Source organism: Ambystoma mexicanum, chromosome 4q (genome assembly GCF_040938575.1).
Source record: "Ambystoma mexicanum isolate Mex_15411 chromosome 4q, UKY_AmexF1_1, whole genome shotgun sequence".
Lineage (NCBI taxonomy): Eukaryota > Metazoa > Chordata > Amphibia > Caudata > Ambystomatidae > Ambystoma > Ambystoma mexicanum.
In genome coordinates, this window is record NC_090928.1 from 121,021,623 (window position 1) to 121,040,419 (window position 18,797).

Sequence of the window (18,797 nt, forward strand, 5' to 3'; positions counted from 1 at the left end):
TGTGTGGTAAAGAAAGTAAAATAATTTACAGAGATGGTACAGGTGTTCACAAGGCCTAGAAGCGGCGAAGGTAGCTGACCAGAGCACAGAAACGAGTCACAGAATACTCAAAGTAACACAGAGAGAGTAATGGAATCGAAAATCTGCTGCTGTGTGTTGTGAAACGGTGTGTTTATACTTATTGAGGAAAGAGGCGTCCTGCCATTTCCATGGCGACACTTCATTAGCTGAGGCGCAGCGATTGTTGACACGAAACGTGCTTTGGCGTTGGGAAATGGGCGGTACGCGTCTGCTGATGTCAGGCTCAGGGGCGGGGGATTTGATTTAGTGCCGCAAAAGCAGGTGAGCCAGGTCGATGGGGGGAAATGATAGGATTATCACAAATCGCGGCTGATTTTGAGTGCGTTAATGGACGAAAAGTCGGGTAAGGTCCATAGGAAAGTTTTCTACGATCAACCGATTTATGCTTAAAAACACATGGCCGAACCGTAGGGACAATAAAAAAAAAGTTCCGGAACTATCCTTTAAATAGCCTTCAAAGTAGTTCCAGGTATGTATTCTTCCTCCGGCCACACCAGTGTGGTAAAGTAGTCCCATAGGTAAAATAGTCCCATTCAGGCCTCTAGGTGGCCTGGATGTTGCAGCACGGTCTGCATCAGGTAAGTTCACACCAAGCACTTCTTAACACAAAGTCATCCTTTATGAGCCTGGCGCCTATGGCGCCTGGACTGTTGTCCAACATGAGCCTGGCGCCAAAGGCGCCAGGACTGAGTCCAAAGGGCCCCTACCTGGGGCCGCTGGGACTTCCCTCCGGAACATGATGTCTGCCTCTGGGGTTGCTGGGCCCGGTCTGGCTCCTTGGGGGTAGGCATCATGACACACCCGCCATGCGTCGATCACCTCCAAGGTTCTGAACAGGCGTAGGAGGCTGAGGGCTAGTGTGAAGTCGCCTGGAGAAGGTGGATGAGATTTATCTTTGGTGGGGTCCGGCACTCTGTTGAAGTCCCCCCCATTATCATCTGGCCTTCGGTGAAGACCGAGAGGGCGGAGCCCAGGGTATCGTAGAAGCTTGCTTGTCCCGAATTGGGTGCGTAAACTGAGACAAAGGTGTACAGCTCCCCCATCAAGAGGCATTTTACTGCCACAAAGCGTCCCTCTGGGCATAATATAGAGTCCAAGATCTGGGGCTTTAGGCGTTTTCTGAAGAGGATTGCCGTGCTCCCCTTCTTTGTTCCCCCTGAGGCGAGGAATTGAAGTGGGTATAGGCGTGAGCGTAGGCGCCCAAAGTCTTCTGGGAGAAGGTGGGTTTCCTGAAGCATCGCCACCCCGGCTTCCTCATCCTGCAACTTCTGCAGGATCGATTTGTGTTTAGCGGGGGAGTTCAGGCCGTTAACGTTTAGCGAAAGGCACTGTAATGTCTGAGCTTCTCGGGTTGGGGAACCAGGTGCGTTGAGGTCCGGCGGGAGGGGGCCAGAGGGAAGACGGTCAGATGCCATCATTAGTGTAGGTTAAGACTGGATTGCCCTGCTCTTGTGGTTTTAACAGAAGCCCCCAACGGGGGGCTAACTTTTTAACTGGCGGGGTGGTCGACATTGTGAGTGCGGCCAAACCCCTGGCCAACACGGCCAGTTGAGTCATTAAAGTAACTTGGGTTTCCGAGGACCTAGAGGTGGAACGTACCTTGGAATGGGCATGATCCGTAAGTGAAGCCCGCCGTATTGTGCTGTAATAACCATTGGTTGCGTCGGACAAGGCGAGTTGTTGTAAATGGGGGCAGAGCCCCTAGACTGACTGTGCGGCATTGATTCACGGTGTCAGGCCTGTGTGCCAATTACCTCTTCCTGTTGTTTCGGGCTGCTCTCGCCCAAGCAGACCTCTGGGGCTGTGGAGCGGGGGTGGATTCCTGGTCTCTTGACACCTCTGAAGTTATCGGGGCCGCCCCCGTGGGGGAGGAAGGGTGTATAATCTTGCTGGCATTGTGCAGATGGGCAATTCTCCGCAGGGTGCCGTTATACGAGAATTGCAGGGCTGTTGTAAAAAGCCATCTATACCGGACCTGACGTTCTTGCAGGAAAAGAGCTAGGGGACGCAGTGCTTTCCTCCTCTGAAGGGTTAGAAGCGAGAGATCTTGATAAATCTGGAGGCGCGAGCCCAGAAAAGTGAGCTCATCTTTCGAGCGACTGATGGCGGATATGGCCTCTTTCGTGGAGTAAAAATGGACCCTGGTGATGACATCTGTAGGGGGGTTCGATTCCACCGCCCTGCGTGGGTGCAGTCTGTGGGTGCGGTTCAGCAATAAAAGGGGCTTGCCCAGGTCCGGGAGGAGGGACTGGAAGAAATCTCCCACATATTCGGCCAGTTGTTTGTCCGAGACCGAGGTGGGAACGCCTCGGATCCGGAGGTTATTGCGGTGGGCTCTGTTCTCCAAATCCTCCTGTTTGAACTCCAGAATTTCGCACCTATCTTGAAGGGCTCTGACTGATTGTTGGATTTCGCTCAGCGTAGTTGCTTGGTCCTGCATGTGGTCCTCGACCTCTCCCAGTCTCTGCTCTACCTCAGCGACTCTGTTGTTGGTTTGTTCCAGGTTGGTGGAGAGCTCTGTCATGCAGGCTCTGAATTCGGCCTTGATGTCTGCCATAAATGCTAGTAAATCGCCTCTGGTGGCAGGGGGGTCGCCCTCCTTTTGATGGTCTTTCAGGGTGGTTCCAGTAAGTTCGGGTTTCTTCACCTTGTCTGAGGCCGTCAGCATGGTGGTTATGTCTGCGTTTTTGGTCACTTTAGTTTGTTTGGACATGGTGCCAGACGTAGGGCGGACACTGTGTTGGGGCGGCAAGTTTGTGGTCAGCTCTGTGTTCAGCCTTGTTCTGCCTTATGTCCTGCCGTTGGGGCGCTGCGTTAGGCTGGGGAGCGTTGGCCCCGAATTCTGCCAGCGGGGGTCCCACAGGAGACAGCAACTTGAGCTGCGAGGGGGGGAGGTAGGCCGGGGCGCCCCAGGAGGAAAAGACTCACGGAAGGAGTAGGACCTCAGGAGCCAACTGCGATGCTCAAGCCGATGTTTGTGAGCTCCATGGAGGGTCCGGGGGGCGGGTCGGAAGGGCTGAGGCAGGGTGGCCGTGGGTTCCCACCGCAGGGGGTGCTTGTTGGGGTGCGTTTGGTCCAGGAGGAGCATGCCGCAGTGTCCCCTCTGGCCCCCAGGTAGAGATACCTAGGGTTGTGGTGGTGCCGGCGTGGGACCCCAAAGTCCGCTGGGGGAAGGCCGGTCCTCTGCTTCTTTTGGTATCTGGGGGGGGGAAGGCACTAGGTGGGAGGGTGGTGTTGGGCAACCCCAATGCTGGAGGTGCAGGCCTTGTGTTGAGACCGCAGCCACTGGCTTGGCAAAGACGGGGAGAGCTGTAGTCCCAGGGGAGTAGAGCTGGGATAAAGTTGGGCCGGGGTGCCCCAGGAGTTAGGCCAGCAGGTCATGCGGCAGGTGGTGCTTCCCAGCGTGGAGCATCTTGTGGCCGAGTATGGGAGGAGGAGGAGGAGGAGGTGGTGCGGGGGGGGGGGAGCCAGGAGGAGCCGGAATCACTGCCCGAGGCCCCGCAGCCGGTAGGAGAGCAAGATACCCACTGGCGGGGGCCCAGGCAAGACGTGCTGTGGCTCCCTACTCCCTGCGGAACCCACCTGGATGGGCGACCTCCTCACCAAGAGGGGCCGAGCCACGGGCCACCCTCTCCGACGGCGTAGGGCTGGAACATGTGCCTCCCCCTCAGCTCCGGTGTGTGACAGACGCTGCGGGTCCCCGGATCGGGCGCGCTAGGGTTGGGTGGCTGTCTTGGTGGGCCATCCTGAGCAGGGGTAGCCCCCGACACCCTCTGTGCAGTCTCTGGGTCCGCGGGATGAAGGCGCCCGCCATCTTGGATTTTCGTGGGCGTTCGGCGCTGCGAGGAGCCGGCGGTGTAACCGGGTCCTTGAAAAGCCTTATGCTCTTATTCTTGGTCCTCCTGTGCCCCATAGGTTCCGACGGCCCCAGATGTCATTGGGGCCCCGATGGGATCACGGCAAGCCACATTTTCCTGGGTAATACGGCGGGCTTCGTACGTCTGGCATCAGAGGAGCAGCCACATCGATGGCGCTCCAAGCCACACCCCCCCCGAAAGATGGTAGTGTTATCTTCTGCGACAAATGGAAGTCAAAGACCACTTTTGGCAGGAACTATGGTTTTACTTTGAGGACTACCTTATCCTTATGAAACGAAGTATGAGGAGGCTTGCATGAAAGAGCCTGCAAGTCACTTACCCTGCCGGCTGATGTTAATGCCTCAAGAAGTGCCGTTTTCAGAGTTAAGAGCCTTAACGGGCAGGAGTGTAAAGGCTTGAAAGGGATACAAGTTAAACATTTTAACACAAGGTTTAAATCCCAAGCAGGGACATGACATGGGACTGGAGGGTACACATTAGGAAGACCCTTCAGAAATGGAACAATTAAGGTATTTTGAAAAAGGAGACCTCTTCAGAGCAGCACTCAATGGAAAGCGCCGCCAGGTATCCTTTTATGGTTCCAATCTGGAGCCACAGATTAGCCAAATGCAACAGGAAAGAAAGTATCATAGGAGTGCCACATTGAAAAGGGTCCACATTCTTGTCCTTGCAGCAGTTACTGAATTTATTCTGACACTGGTACAAGGATTTGGTTGCTGCCCTTCTGGCCAAAAGTAAAATCTCCATTACGTCATCCGGGAGGTTCCAATCCTTATATCTCAGCCTCTCAGAAACCATGCGTGAAGGCTAGGTGTCGTGACCTCTGGATGGATAACCCAACCTTACTCTTGCGAGAGTAGATCCTCTCTTTGTGCAAGACATATTGGAGGGCAGATGGACATGCCCAGAAGGTCGGGGTACCACGTCCTCCTGACCCAATCCGGAGCAATTAGGATAATGGATTTCCCAACCTCCTGATCACATGAGGGATCACAGCGAAAGGGTGAAGATCTCTTGAAGGACTTCCTGAGCTAGTTTCCACTTGTGCGAAACTGTGCTCTGCCTGCTCATAGCATCCGCCGCCGTGTTCTGCTCTCCGGCTAGGTGAACTGCCGACAAAGATTCCTTCTTGTATTGCCCAGAACCAGCGCTGCATTGCATCTGCACAGTGGTAGTGACCCTACACCTCCTTTCTTGTTGAGGTAGTACATGGCCGCTGTGTTGTCTGTCATTATCAGGACATTCTTTCCCTGTACAGCGCTAGTCTGATTGCCCTCAGCTCCAAAAGGTTGATGTGTAGGTTGCACTCTGATGGAGACCAACGACCGCTGATTGTCAGTTCGTTGGTGTGGGCTCCCCACCCTGTGAGTGAGGCGTCTCACTACTGTGATCTCTGGCCATGGTTGCCAAAAAGATTCTCCCTTGAGAATGTTGTTCTTGCAAGCCCACCAAAAAAGGTCTTGAGCAACTCTGCTAGGAACTTGCAGTTGATCTGTCATATTCCCTGAAAATTGGGACCACTGAGTTCTGAGAGCCCATTGAAGGGATCTCATTCTCAATCGGGTCTCTGGCACCAGGAAAATGCAGGATGCCATGAGACCGAGCCACCTCAGAAAATTGAAGGCCGGAAGATGCTAGGCATACCAGAATTTTGCTACCATCTGCTGAATGTGTTCAGCTCTCACCTCGGGAGGCAAGGCTTTCCCTGTGGAAGTATCCAAGACCGCTCCGATGAACTGGAGTCTTTGGAATGGTATCATATGGGACTTCTTGTAATTGAGGGAGAAGCCTAGTCTGTGTAGTGAGTGGCAGGTGATACTGAGATGTTCCAGGGCTTTCTCGGGTGAACGAGCCCTATTCAGCCAATCGTCCAGGTAGGGGTAGACGTGAATCCCCCCCTTTCCTGGGACGCGCTGCCACTAGTGCCATCAGCTTGGTGAAAACCCTCGGGGCGAAGGTCAGCCCAAATGGCAGAACTCAAAACTGATCATGAGAACCGGCAACCGCAAACCGCATGTACTTCCTGTGCTCGAGATGGATTGGCACATGAAAGAAAGCATCCTGATGGTCCAATAATACCAACCAGTCTTGGAGTTGGAGAGCCTGAAGGACCTGAGAAAGGGTAACCATCTGGAACTTGTCCTTCCTGAGGAACTTGTGCAAGTTTCTTCAGTCCAAGATGGGTCTCAATCCAATCAATCCAATCAAAGGGGAATACCAACCCTTGTTCTTCTAAGCTATAGGTACGTGTTCCATTTCACCTTTCTCTAGCAGGGTTTTGACAGCGTTGGTTCCCGGTGGATGATCTTGAGGCCTTTTTAGAAAAGGAAGACAGTCACCTTGGGCTACTGTTTCCAGTGCCCAAGCATCTGAAGTAATGCCCCGCCATTCGTTCATATGCTGAGAGATTCTGCCTCCCACCAGAGTCTTGTGGGTCAAAACCTCAGAGTGGCTTAATGGCGGTTGCAGCAGCGCTGAGGGTAAAGATGCCGTTTCTGGGGCTGATTTAGCACCTCTTCCTCGTCCACCGCAAGGGAATCTTCTTTGTCCCCTTTGTCCGGCTTGTGCTCTTCCAACTGAGGAATAGAAACTAAAAGAGCGACCCCCTCCAGGAAGATGAGCCTGAATAGGGTTGAGGCTGTCAAATGGAGACGCTAAGGGACTTAGCCGCTGTCTTGGAGGTCTGCAGCTTCTCCAGACTCTCATCCGCCTTGCTGCCGAACAAACTCGAGCCATCAAAGGGCATATTGAGCAGTCTGGCTGGCACGTGCGGTGCAAACCCCGACTTTCTCAATCACGCAAACCTGCGCAGTACAGTGCTTGCAGCCATGGATCTGCTGCTGCTGTCAGCAGTGTCCAGTCCCGATTGGAGACACTCTCCCATCACCTCCTTCGCATCCTCTCCTTCCCATCCCTAACTAAATTTCAGGAAGCCGTCTCTTTCCTCGCCTTCCGGGATGTGATCAGCCGCCATGGCAACAAAGTCCCACGGGGTATAAGAAAATCTAACCAAGGTACAGGTAACGTTAGAAGACTTCCAGGCCATGGTGCCTGATGTGAAGACCTTGCGAGCCCATGCATCAACCTTCTTGTCGTCTCTATCCAGGGGAATAGAGGGATAGGCAGATTGTTTGGTTGAAGTAGCAGTCTGAACTACTAAACTCTCAGGCGTAGGATGTTTAGTGAGATAGTCTGGATCGCTGCTAGATGGTCTATACTTCTTCGAGAAGTTCCTGTTCACAGCAGGTCCAGATTCTGGGGCTTCCCAATTGGCAACAACCTTCCTCGTAAGTGCCTCTTGGAAGGTAAAATTGGGTCCTTCTGAGGTCCCTGGTCCAGGATGTCTGTCATGTCATCCTGTTCATATGCTGGGGACACCCTGCTCCATCACATACAATGTGACTCTGTTCATAAGGTTTCTGTAACCTGAATCAGCATGCTCTGATGGGTCAGGCCTGCCAAACTCCAGCTCTGGTGAAGTGTCAAGTCCACTAGCAGACTGGAGGAAGTCACTGAGGTCTTTCATGCCTGACTCTGGGTTAATGAGCTCTTCAGGTACATTTAGAGTGTCAAACTGCACCTCAAATGATGAAGTCTCCTCCTCAGAAACAATTTCCTCTTCATAAATGGAGGACATCGACTTAAAAAAGTATTATTTTCGGTACAGGCTTAAAGGTTCTTTTCTGAACTGGTATGGGCTTCGATGGGTGTCGAAGATGGCTTCAAAAAAGGGGTTGATTTACTAGGAATCACACTCAATTTTGTCGTTGAAGCCATCAGCGCCGATGGCATTGACAAAATAGTCAAAGGCCTCAACGATTTAAGCTTTTTTGACGGTATCGGAGATGGGGTCGATTCTCGAGTCGATACCTTCGACGCCTTTTCGTCGGGTCAAGTATTCCGGCGAACAGCCATCTTACTACTCGGCTTTGACCAAGTAGTCTGACTTCCCCGAGTCGTCCGAAGGAGCGACTGGGGCATGGCTCTTGTGTGATTCTTTTGAGGGGGTCAAGGCCGCATTCTCAAAAATCGCTATCATTTACACTCTAAAGGCATCCCATTTACGTGGGGAATCAGACCTAGTCGGGTACCTGATTACCTCTGTTGAGGAATCCGATGAAGAAGAGGGAGACCTATGGCGTCTCTTCTTCGGAGATGATGACGACAAAGACTGCCTAAATCGACCCCTCGGCTGGGACCTTGTTGATCGTCTACGCCAAGTGGAGTCTCTATACTCCCCGGACTTCTTTTCCTTCTTCGAAGTAGACTTCGAAGTCTCCCTCCCCACCACCAGTTTACCTCTGCGTTCCCGGAGAGCTTTTTCTGTCATGGACTGACAGGATCCCCAGTCATCAATACGGTGCCCAGAACCTAGCAACCACAGCCAGACACACTGCGGATCGGTTATTGACATATTCGACCCGCAGTCGTAACATTTCTTAAATCCCAACTTTGGGGTTGAAGATGAAGACATTTTTGACAGAAAAACGAAGCGCGTTATTAGTACTCAAAGCGAAAGCTTTCGGAAAAACGCAACTGAAGCCAACAGCCGATGCACGAGCTATTCATAATGCTGATGATGTCGACGCTCGACAGCGGCCCTCAAGGGACATAGACGCCAAGAATAAGTGCACAGCGCCCTCTGTCGAGAATTATTTTTTCCAAAGCAGCAAAGCTGGCGAGATACGAATATCAAAGATGAGGAATACATGGGAGGACACAATCCATTCGAAGTAGTATGTACTAAATGCCACATCATATCATAAGTGATGCCTTTTAGGTGGCTGCTAGAGCGCTAGCAATACGGAATGTTTCTTTCTATAAAAAAATAATAAAAAACAATATTGTGGGATGACTGTTTTACGAGCAGGGAAACAAACCTGGCTGCCTGCTGACCCACTTAACGAAACAGCAACAATTAAGCGACAGTTCCTCTTTAAGTACATCTCAGGGAATAACGTGCACAGACCAAAATAAATGGTTTATGGTCATTGCATCGAAAAAGATGCATCGAAAGTAAAAGCATCGAAATTCTATGTTTTACATTAAAAGTACATTTCCATCGAAACTTTTCCATCAAATGGAAATGTACTTTTACATGTAAAAGATAGCATTTCGATGCGTTTATTTTCAACATTAAAACGTTACATGGAGCTGTCCAGTGCTGAAATTTCGGCACTGGCCAGCTCCTTGTAACATTTTAATGTTTTTTTGCATATTGGGGGGTTCCCCCCCAGGCCGCCCAACCCCCACCACCCCTTAACCATAATGTAACCCAAATGTAACCCTTAATCTAACCCTAGCCCCACCCCTAACCCTAACCTAACCCTTAATCTTAGTCAATCCATAAAAACTATTCCATCTAATGCTTTACCATCGAATTATAAGCAACGAAAAGCATTTCCATCGAAATGCCTTTTAATTGAATATAATTTGATGGAAATTCGATGGTTTTTCTTTTCGTTAAAATTAGGGTTAACTGTGCAAAAGAGCTAGCTAAGGTGTCTGCAACCTGCAGCTCTCCATGCGTTTTGGACTAAGACCCACACAATTACTCACAACTGACTATGCTGATTAGGGTTGATGGTGATTCTAGTCCAAAATATCTGCAGAGATAAAGGTTGCAGATATCTGCAGTAGCTCAAAGATAGGTGTGTTTTGGGCAGGCAGGGTCGAGTAGTGGGTTGGAATGCACACAGGAATAAGCATGGGCATGGGCAGTCAATGGGTGGGTAAAAAGCGAAACAGCATCCAGAGGCTTTGTGTCTCGCCTAACATCCCATCTCCCCCCAAATGTGACCCTTTGCAAATAGTTTTGACCTCTAGGTGGCAATAGAGTTCCACCTGATAGCTGTGGGAGAAGGAAGAAATTTACTGAATAAAGTGAAAACATTAATATACAACAATAAAAAGAAAATTAAACCTCTGCCACATACCGTAGTGACATCGCTTTAGTAAAACCGGTAGAGAAATGTTCTCCTTAAAGCAAACTTTGTGGGTTGCTGACATATTGGCAGAATTTTGGCTTTGACATGGCATATTTTTCCAATGGACTCTTTGAGCATGCGCAAAGATAGGACTGGAAAAAGTGTTGTTCAGCAGGAATCTGGGCCAAGAGAATTTTGGCTGAAGTGATTGCATAAACTGGTCGTTTCTGTTAAGGACAATGGCGGTGTGCGAAGCAGTGTGTCTGGTGTGAGTCGTGAGGACAGACCGCTGCTGAAAACACGCTTCACTCTGCAGTCCTCTTTCGATCTCTACTGATTTCTACTGAAACAGAAAGGACTTCCTACTTAAACACCGCGCAGGCGCGGAGCGGAGTGCGAAGCAGTGTGTTCCGTGTCAGGTGCCAGGTGATGAGGTAAGCAGCCCTTCGCGGCAAGGGCCGTGCGTTCAACCTCAAGAATTCACTCTGACTCTTACGGCAATTCCACTTATAGTCAAGCCACAGTCAAGCCTTTCCTCATGGCGCCTCTTTCACCAACCGGAGACGACATAAGCCGTCGCCTGCGGGGCAGCAAATCATCCCAAGAACAGCTAGAACCACAAGACATCCAGGACCCTAGGGAACCGAGGGAGGGAAAAAGTCGCAAAACAGGAAAAGGTTCCTCCGTGCCATCAACGTCGACCCCGACTGAAAACATCGAAAACCCCATCCCCTCCGCTCTCACAAAGTTACCGCAACTTCTGAAAAAGTTCTCCCAGCCCTTAAACCCACATCCGCAAGCGGACGTTGAGGCCATTGTGGTCCCCGAGGGGGAGAGCTTAACCACCATCGAGCCCCCTCCAGCGTTGCCTGTGGCGGTGGGGGTGGAAAACTTGCAAGAGGCAGTGACAAAGAAGTTCACCCCAGCGGCTGCATCTTCGAGTCCATCAGGATCACCTTTGCGCAAAGCAACCGGCAGTCCCACCGTCTTGACGAGTGAGTCCTCGCCGGAGACTGTCGGAGGACTGTGGCGGCAGGGCTCTGAACGGCTGGGTGTGGCGCGCACGACTCGACCCACCGCTGATGCTACGCCTCTCAGGCCTCCCTTAGCAGCACTGTGCTTCCACGCAGTAACTCGGGAGAACATTTCAAGTAACGTAAGCGCAAGCACTCAGCCACCAGCCCCGCCAGCCGAAGGAAAAGTGACTACAGCCCAAATTCACCAAAGTAAATTCACACCTGCAAAGCAGCAAAAGCAGCCAAAGCAAAGCAAGCAGTCAAATCCACAAGCTACCCCTAAGAGAAACATTTCCAACGACTCATGGGGTACGGAAAACGAGGAGCAAACCCATTCGCCAAACGACTCAGTGTTCGAAGTATCTCACGGGTCATCCTCCTCCCATCAGATGGCGGCCGCAGAAGCAAATGAGCCGACAGACCAAAATTCATCTGGGAAAGTATCAAAGTCTGGTGTGTGCCCACCGCACGCCACCTCTACGCAAAGCCCAAACTCCGCCTTGGTTGTGGATCTCCCTCCAGCCTTAGGTGAGACTCAGTCGACGCTTCAGGGCTCCCAAACTAGAGCGCCAGGACACCCAAACCAGGCCTCAAAGACCTTGTTCACAAAAGTGACCACAAAAAAAAGATCTACGTCCGAAAAAACAATTACCAAGAAACATCGGAAACTAGTCCCAAAAACTCAGGGGGGCTCAAACTGTCTACCAGCTCCCCTGATATCTGCATCTCTAAAAGAATACTTCACAACACAACACAAAAGAAAACTAGACCAAGACCCTGAGTTGTCCGATGCAGAAATCCTGGAGGCTATCCAGGACTCGCCCCAAAGATCCAAAGCACAAAAAACAGACCTGATCCCGCAAGTGGCACCTACACCTCGGGACGAAGAAAAACAAACAGTCGAAATGTCTGTGGCTCGCACTCAAAGGCCACGCTCAAACTCTCCAAGCGCTGCTTTAGAAGCCCTAAAAAACCTAATGAAAACCGAAAATCACAGACCTAATCGGAGACTCGAACCGAGATTAGGACAAAACCACCGACACGACAGTCACTGAGTCCACACTTTTAAGAAGTCCATGAGAACCAGTGAGGCGGAAGTCAAAATAAACTCCAAACTGGCTTACTCGTCGCTTTTCAAATTGGAACAAACCTCAGCTAAAGACAGCTACCTGGTACTAAATCGAAGAACATTATTGAAAATACTGGGAAAAATCGACAAGCTCAAACACATAACTTCTGACGACTTCATACTCATCGAGCCTTATCATCGGGAGCACAAAGCAAAAGCATATCTCCACATAAGAAACAAGGCGTTAAGTGAAATCACCACCAAAGTAATGAAAGACCTTCACCGCATAGGTCTAAAAATACAACTGCAGAAGCCCAAAACAGTCCAGGTGGGCGCCGACAGGGCAAGGAGGGGGTCCTCGAGCCATCGCCGTGATAAGCGCTCCCCATCAAGCGACTACAGACGGACAGACGCCAGAAAGAGACGGGAAGAGGAGGGGGTCAAACTCCATGACGATCGCTCAAAAAAGTGGAATCATGAAAATTATGCATCGTCCACCTCCTCAAACAGACTCGCTGAGAGCACCCAGGAGAGACATCGTACAGAAGCAAAGGCAACCCCGCCGAAGAGGGAGTCGACAGAAACACCTGCCTCAAATCCATGAAAGTGGATTGCTGACACTTTCTAATGACATCAAAGGAAATAGCAGCGACCGTTGTGTTCCACTGATACCAAGAGGCTGTCTGAGAACTCAATGACCCAGCTCAAAGAAAGTGCCCTCAAAATGGCATCATGAAACACCAGAGGATACCGCCACCTAACCAGACCAAGTGACATAAATGTGGGCGCATTCGACTTGACAAACCAGCCCTGGACGGGTTTGAAATTGAAGTCCCACCAGCTACAAGTTCCACGGTGGGTCGACCATCAGCGGGCCTGCTGACTGCCATCCTTGTGGGTTCAGGGATCGCCCCAAAGGGTAAAAGCACAGAGGGCTACAGCATGCTTGCTTCATTAACCACATGGCTTCACCACAACCATGACCGAGACTCCTGGGCAAACACCGATTTAGCCATATCAACTTATACTGGAACCCGACGAGAAGAACCACGAAAGATTTCTGCAACTCGACAGCAAATATTATCGACGAAATTTCAATCGACCGGAAGGTTCCAAACATCATAATATGCGGAGACCTGAACGCCAATTGTGAGGCAGATACTAGGAAGGGCAAAGCACACAAGCCACAATCGCTGGCCGAAGAAAGAGGCCGCGAATGGTTAAACTTAATGAAATCAAGAAAATTCCATAACGCGGCAGCTCTACGAGACAGCGGTACCCAAGTACCAACCTGGGAAAGGGCCGGATCCGTTGCTACCTTAGATTACATCTTCATCACGGAAGGCCTGATCCCATACTTCGTGGACTGCACAGTCATAAAAACAATCGAAAGTGACCACAATCTCCTGCAGATGTCTTGGGATGGAGCGTTACTGAAAAGACCTCAGTACTCACCTGACATAGAATCAAACAACCAACTAACATCGGAAAACATAAGATCCTTCCAGGCCAACCTAAGCAAGAAACATGGTCAAAACAGCTCGGAAGAAGCGAGACCAGAGTACACGTCTCTATTAGCTGCCCACAAAGTGAGTTTTACTGGCAAAACACAAAACCATTCTACCAACATCCACACGTTCAACAATGCGGTTGTGGAAAGCGATTAGAGGTGAGAAAGCTAAAAAAACTAGCAGTGAAAACGGAAACCACAGAGGCTTGGACTACATACTACATGTCAGTCAGGTCCTACAAAACTTGGCTAAAGCAACAACGGCAGACCATGTACCAGAATGACGCGGAAGCCATGCTACGTACCTGGGCATCAAGAAACATCATAGACTTCTGGACAGACCGCTACACTGATCTCAAACTCCGTATCTGAACAAAACTGGATCACACACTTCACAGATCTTTACCATTCTCCTCAAACCTCAGCTAAAACGATCCCTCTCACGACCACGGAACCATGGATCAAATTGGACAATGTGAAAGACGTCTCCAGAATAATTGCCGTCTTAAAATCGTCCAGGGCTCCCGGATCTGACGGGGTAACTAACTTAGACCTCAAGGAGCACCCCAAAGACTGGGCACACGCAATTGGCGAGCTATTCAAACAGTGCCAACAACAGAAGCAAATTCCGAAAACCTGGACAGAAGCAGTCTTAGTCCTGATTTTCAAGATAAGGGACAGGGGCTCCCCGGCGAGCTACAGACCAATTGTCCTATTAGACATCATCGGCAAGATCTTTGCGTCCCTTCTACTGTTTCACCTCACAAAATGGGCCAGTAACTCACCCTCAGCTGACATTTTCCAAACTGGCTTCCAAAAGGGCGCTGGCACAACAATAAATCTGCTAATTCTCAACATCATCAAAGCGAAAGTAAAGGGAGGGGCACCCAAGGTCTACATGGCGATGGTGGATCCATCTCAAGCCTTCGATATGGTGGATCGAAACAAACTATGGGCAAAGTTAACAGCTTGGAACTGCCCGGGTCCTGTGCTTGAGCCAATAATGGCCCTACACTCATCAACATCTCTACGGGTGCGCCTCAGTCGTCAAGGTACCCTCTCAGACCAGATCAACACAGAACGAGGGGTCAAACAGGGCTGTCCACTGGCCCCTGCGCTGTTCGTAGCTTTCATCAGTGATTTTCAAGAATCAGAAAAAAAAGTGCGATCTTTTCCACCCAAAGTTGGCACCTAAATGATGTCAAGATTGTGGTACGCCGATTATCTGATTCTCATGGATCAGACTGCAATAGGCCTACAAAGGCAACTTACAAACGTAGCGGCATACATGGAAAGCAATAACCTAAAGATCAACAAATCCAAGACCAAAATTCTGATATTCTCAAAAACATCAAAGAAACAACAGGCAAACAGCTCCTGGTATCTCGAAAAGACCAAAATCGAACAGGTCAGCGAATACAAATATTTGGGAATTCAGATTGACAACACTCTTAAAGAAAACTCTCTTCAAAACTCACTCTGGGGAAAAATGAGAAATCTAACTGCACAAACACGTGCAGTGGATAAAAGGTTCGGGAAGTTCTCGTGGTTTCCCGCTCTCCAGTTCTACAAATCAAAAGTAGTTCCGTCTATAACCTACGGAATGGCGGCCAACCTAACCCTCCCAGCGGAGTATTGGATCCAGTTGGAGGGATTCCTTTGGAAATCAGTGCTGGGCTTGCCCAAGTCAGCCCCTATGCCAGCGATCCGTCGAGATCTGGGCTTGCAATCTTTAGCCGGGGTGGTGACGCAAAGCGCAACACAGCTCTACAGAAAAATCTTGATGCCCAGCTCACTTCCAATTTTCCAGGTGGTAGCCTCTGAAAGCAACAAGGGATCTTGCAAACCTTTAACTGATTGGGTTACCAAAATCCAAGCCAAACTGGAAGAAGTAGCGTGCAATGAAGAAACCCTGAGCTCAAACCCAAGACGAGTAAAGACCAAACTCGAGCAACAAGATTTGATTAACACAAACAAAAGAATCCAGCTTTACAAATCTTTAAAGCACCTCCCACCATCATACAACCAGCTGAAGGTCCCTCTCAAATATTGTGAGAAATTTCCTGCAAAAGAACTAAGGAAAACATTTATGCGTGCTCGACTAAATCTCCTTCCGACCAGGGAAATTTTGAATACTAGAGCTCTTTCTCCGGTTCCAGACTGCCGTCTGTGTGGAGTTCCAGATGTAGTAGAATCTTTGTGCCATCTGCTCATGTTCTGCACAGCGTTATCACACGAAAGGCAAGCCTACATGACACCACTTACTTCGCAGGCAACGACACTAGACGAAGAAACTTGTTGGTCCCGTCTGATAGCAGGCGACTCCGTCAGATGGTCCAGGACGACGGCCACATTTCTGTCAGTGGCCCTAAAAAAAGCAAACGCAAAGGCTGACATTTCACCTTTTGTTGCCTGTCTGCCTGGCCTTATTACCATGACCGAAACTGTCACCTAACCTACGATCAAACCAACTGTGCAGCTAAACACGAATCGAAAGTGGTGTCCTTACGTAGCTTGTAAACGGCCAAGAATTGCACCAACGCTGAAACTGCTCTTTTGTAAAAACCTAACAGGTTATAAACAAAAACAAAACCCCCCAAAAAAATAATAAGGACATAAGGACAATGGACTGCTCAGAAAGCACGGATATCGTCATGGTGGGATGGATCCCTAGGCCCATCGGCAGGAAGCCCTGGACTGAAAGTCCTCATATGTTGAAGTGGAAATTGAGGAAGGACTAAGTATAAATGAAAGGATATATTGTGTTGGCCAGAGGCAGGATGCTCTGGTCAGAAGGCCTAGTGATGTTTTCCAGAATGTTGTTAAGTTTTGGCTCGGTCAGGTGACTGATGACCTAGAATGGTGATAGACAAAGGGTGCAGTTTTCTGGTCTTGCAAGATAACAAAGCTGGCTCTCTTAGATCACCCGAAATTGATGTGTGAACATGGTTTCTCCAACATAAACCAAACTAAAAATGATACAGTATGTTTATGTGATTTAATCTGCATGTATCTATCTATGGGATTTGTAAAGCATGGACTGGTGCTCTGGGTTCCTGTGCTACTGGGAAGAAAGTAGTGCTGTATATGTTGGAACTAATAGAAGAAAGTATATGAGTTCTTGAACAGTTTTGTCCCATGCACAAGTAGTTTCTTTTTTCAAAAGATATGCAACCCTCTGAGTAATGCAACTGAGTTTTTCCTGCTCCCATTTCAAATAAAGGCAAGAACAACATCATTTCTCAGCAGTTCTGAATCAATATTAAATGAGAAATGATCGGACACTGGCAATATCGAGGACAGCCCAATAGAATAATGTATTGCAACAATGTCATGTAATAAACCAGGATGAAACCTGAAAATAACTTCTTCATCCGCATGCTCCATTAAACCTGGGGCTGCAAAAGTCACTTCGGAGTATGGCTCACTGCCTCGTGATTCAAGCAATACAAGTGATATAATATACTGCTGCCTTTTGTGGGCGAGGGTGAGGTATGCTTCCCAGTGCAACTCATAGATGTTTCAGTGCACATACATAGTGCCTAGAAGGAGTATTCTCAGTGCACAGACTACCAATGAATGCCCCATGTGGCGCACACTTCGTTCAGGACAGTTATGTTATAGGAATTTGTAGAGCGCAGCATTCACCATAGGACATCTTGGAGCTGACCAGAAAGGAGAGCTGAAAGGAACAGACTAAGTAGCAGAGAGATTAGAAAAGATAGGTTTTTAATGCACAACGAAAAGAAAAATGATCCTTTTACATAAAACATGGGGTAGGGCATTCCAAAATGTTGATGCAGCCACAGAGAAGGCACATCCACCAACACGGGAGAGACTGGTCCGGGGAATTTGGATGGTCAGAGAGGTTTGAGAGCGGAGTGCTCTAGATGGGAGTATAGGGGAGAAATTTAGCCTTAAGATATTCAGCCCCCTGTTTGTAGAAGGCTTTATGCACAATGCAGAGCGACTTGAACAACACCCTCTTCTCAACCGGAAGCCTGTTAAGTTGACGGAGAATAGGAGACATCGGTGCACCATAGGGAGGGTGGGTGACAGCTATAGCAGCCATGTTTTGTAGTAACTGAAGTCGGCGTAGTAGATAGGCAGGTTGTGCCAAACAGAGCGCATTGCAGTAGTCAATGCCGCTCATTACCAAAGAAGAGACTACAGGAGTATGTAAATGTGCAGGGATATAAGGAAGAACCTTATGGCGGACCATCAGCTTAAAATAACAATATTTGCAAATTGCTGATATCTGGTCAGACATTGATAAGGTGTTCGAAATGTTAAGACCTAAATCCTTCACCGAGGAGACAGGAGAAGGAAAAGGGCCCAAACTAGATGGCCAAAACTCAGACGTCCAGTCCCGTGAGGGATCATTTGTACCCACAACCAGTACCTCAGTTTTACAAGCGCTTAACTTGAGCCAATTCCTGGACATTCATTCACCCACATCATCCACACAGCCCCTAAGCCGAGTAGCAGTGTTGGAGCAGGAGAGATCGAGCCGAAGGAGAATCTGTGTGGTGTCGGCTTAGGAGTAGCATAGGAAGCCGTGAGACTGGATGATCCCAAGAAGAGGCTGAATGTAGATATTGAAAAGAATAGGGGATACTGCAGAGCCTTGAGGAACTCCACACGACAGAGGGGTAGGTTTGGATTTGGAAGGGGGCAAGGAGACTGATTGGGATCATCTCCATGCAGTGCTTGTATGGAGACCGGTCCTTCCCAGCTCCCAGGTAACAGTGACAGAGTGCCAATCTCAGTCTTCCCACCACAGGCCTTTGAGACAAGGTCCAAGATCCCCTGCAAGGATGGTGGAAGCTCTGTGATCCTAGAAATGAGGACTTAACCCCTGTAAATTCACCACTGGATGGTTTCTTCCACCACAATGTATTACAGAAGGAGCCATAGGACCCGCTTTGTGATACCAACGTGCTGTGAGAGCAAACAAACCTGCACAAACATTTTGCAAGCCAAATCATATTCTAGAATATGAGGCCATGTGTTTACCAATGCCTTCCCACAAATAACTGCTGCACAACAGTTTGTAAGGAAAGTCATTGCAAGCACAGCAACTTATTCTGTTGCAATAGAAACTTGGAGGAATGCTTAATTTGATCAAATGCATTAATTGCTTCCAATACCGTCATCTTGTAAGGAAACTGCACATGTGAGAAAAGTGAAAACTGTGCTGACTTAATGCCAATCACTCTTGCATATGACTGCTTGAATGATTTGCTGTATATGTGTCTATTAGGCATGTATCGCAGTGTGTTTGTATAGACCCTTTTATGTCTGAATGCGAGTGCG

General features: G+C 49.2%; 1 protein-coding gene across 1 annotated transcript in view; it reads right to left on the bottom strand.

The window, feature by feature from the left end:
• Positions 1–18,797, bottom strand: part of LOC138467531 (zinc finger protein 75A-like) — a 359,800-nt gene that overhangs the window by 145,616 nt on the left and 195,387 nt on the right. The window lies entirely within an intron of this gene.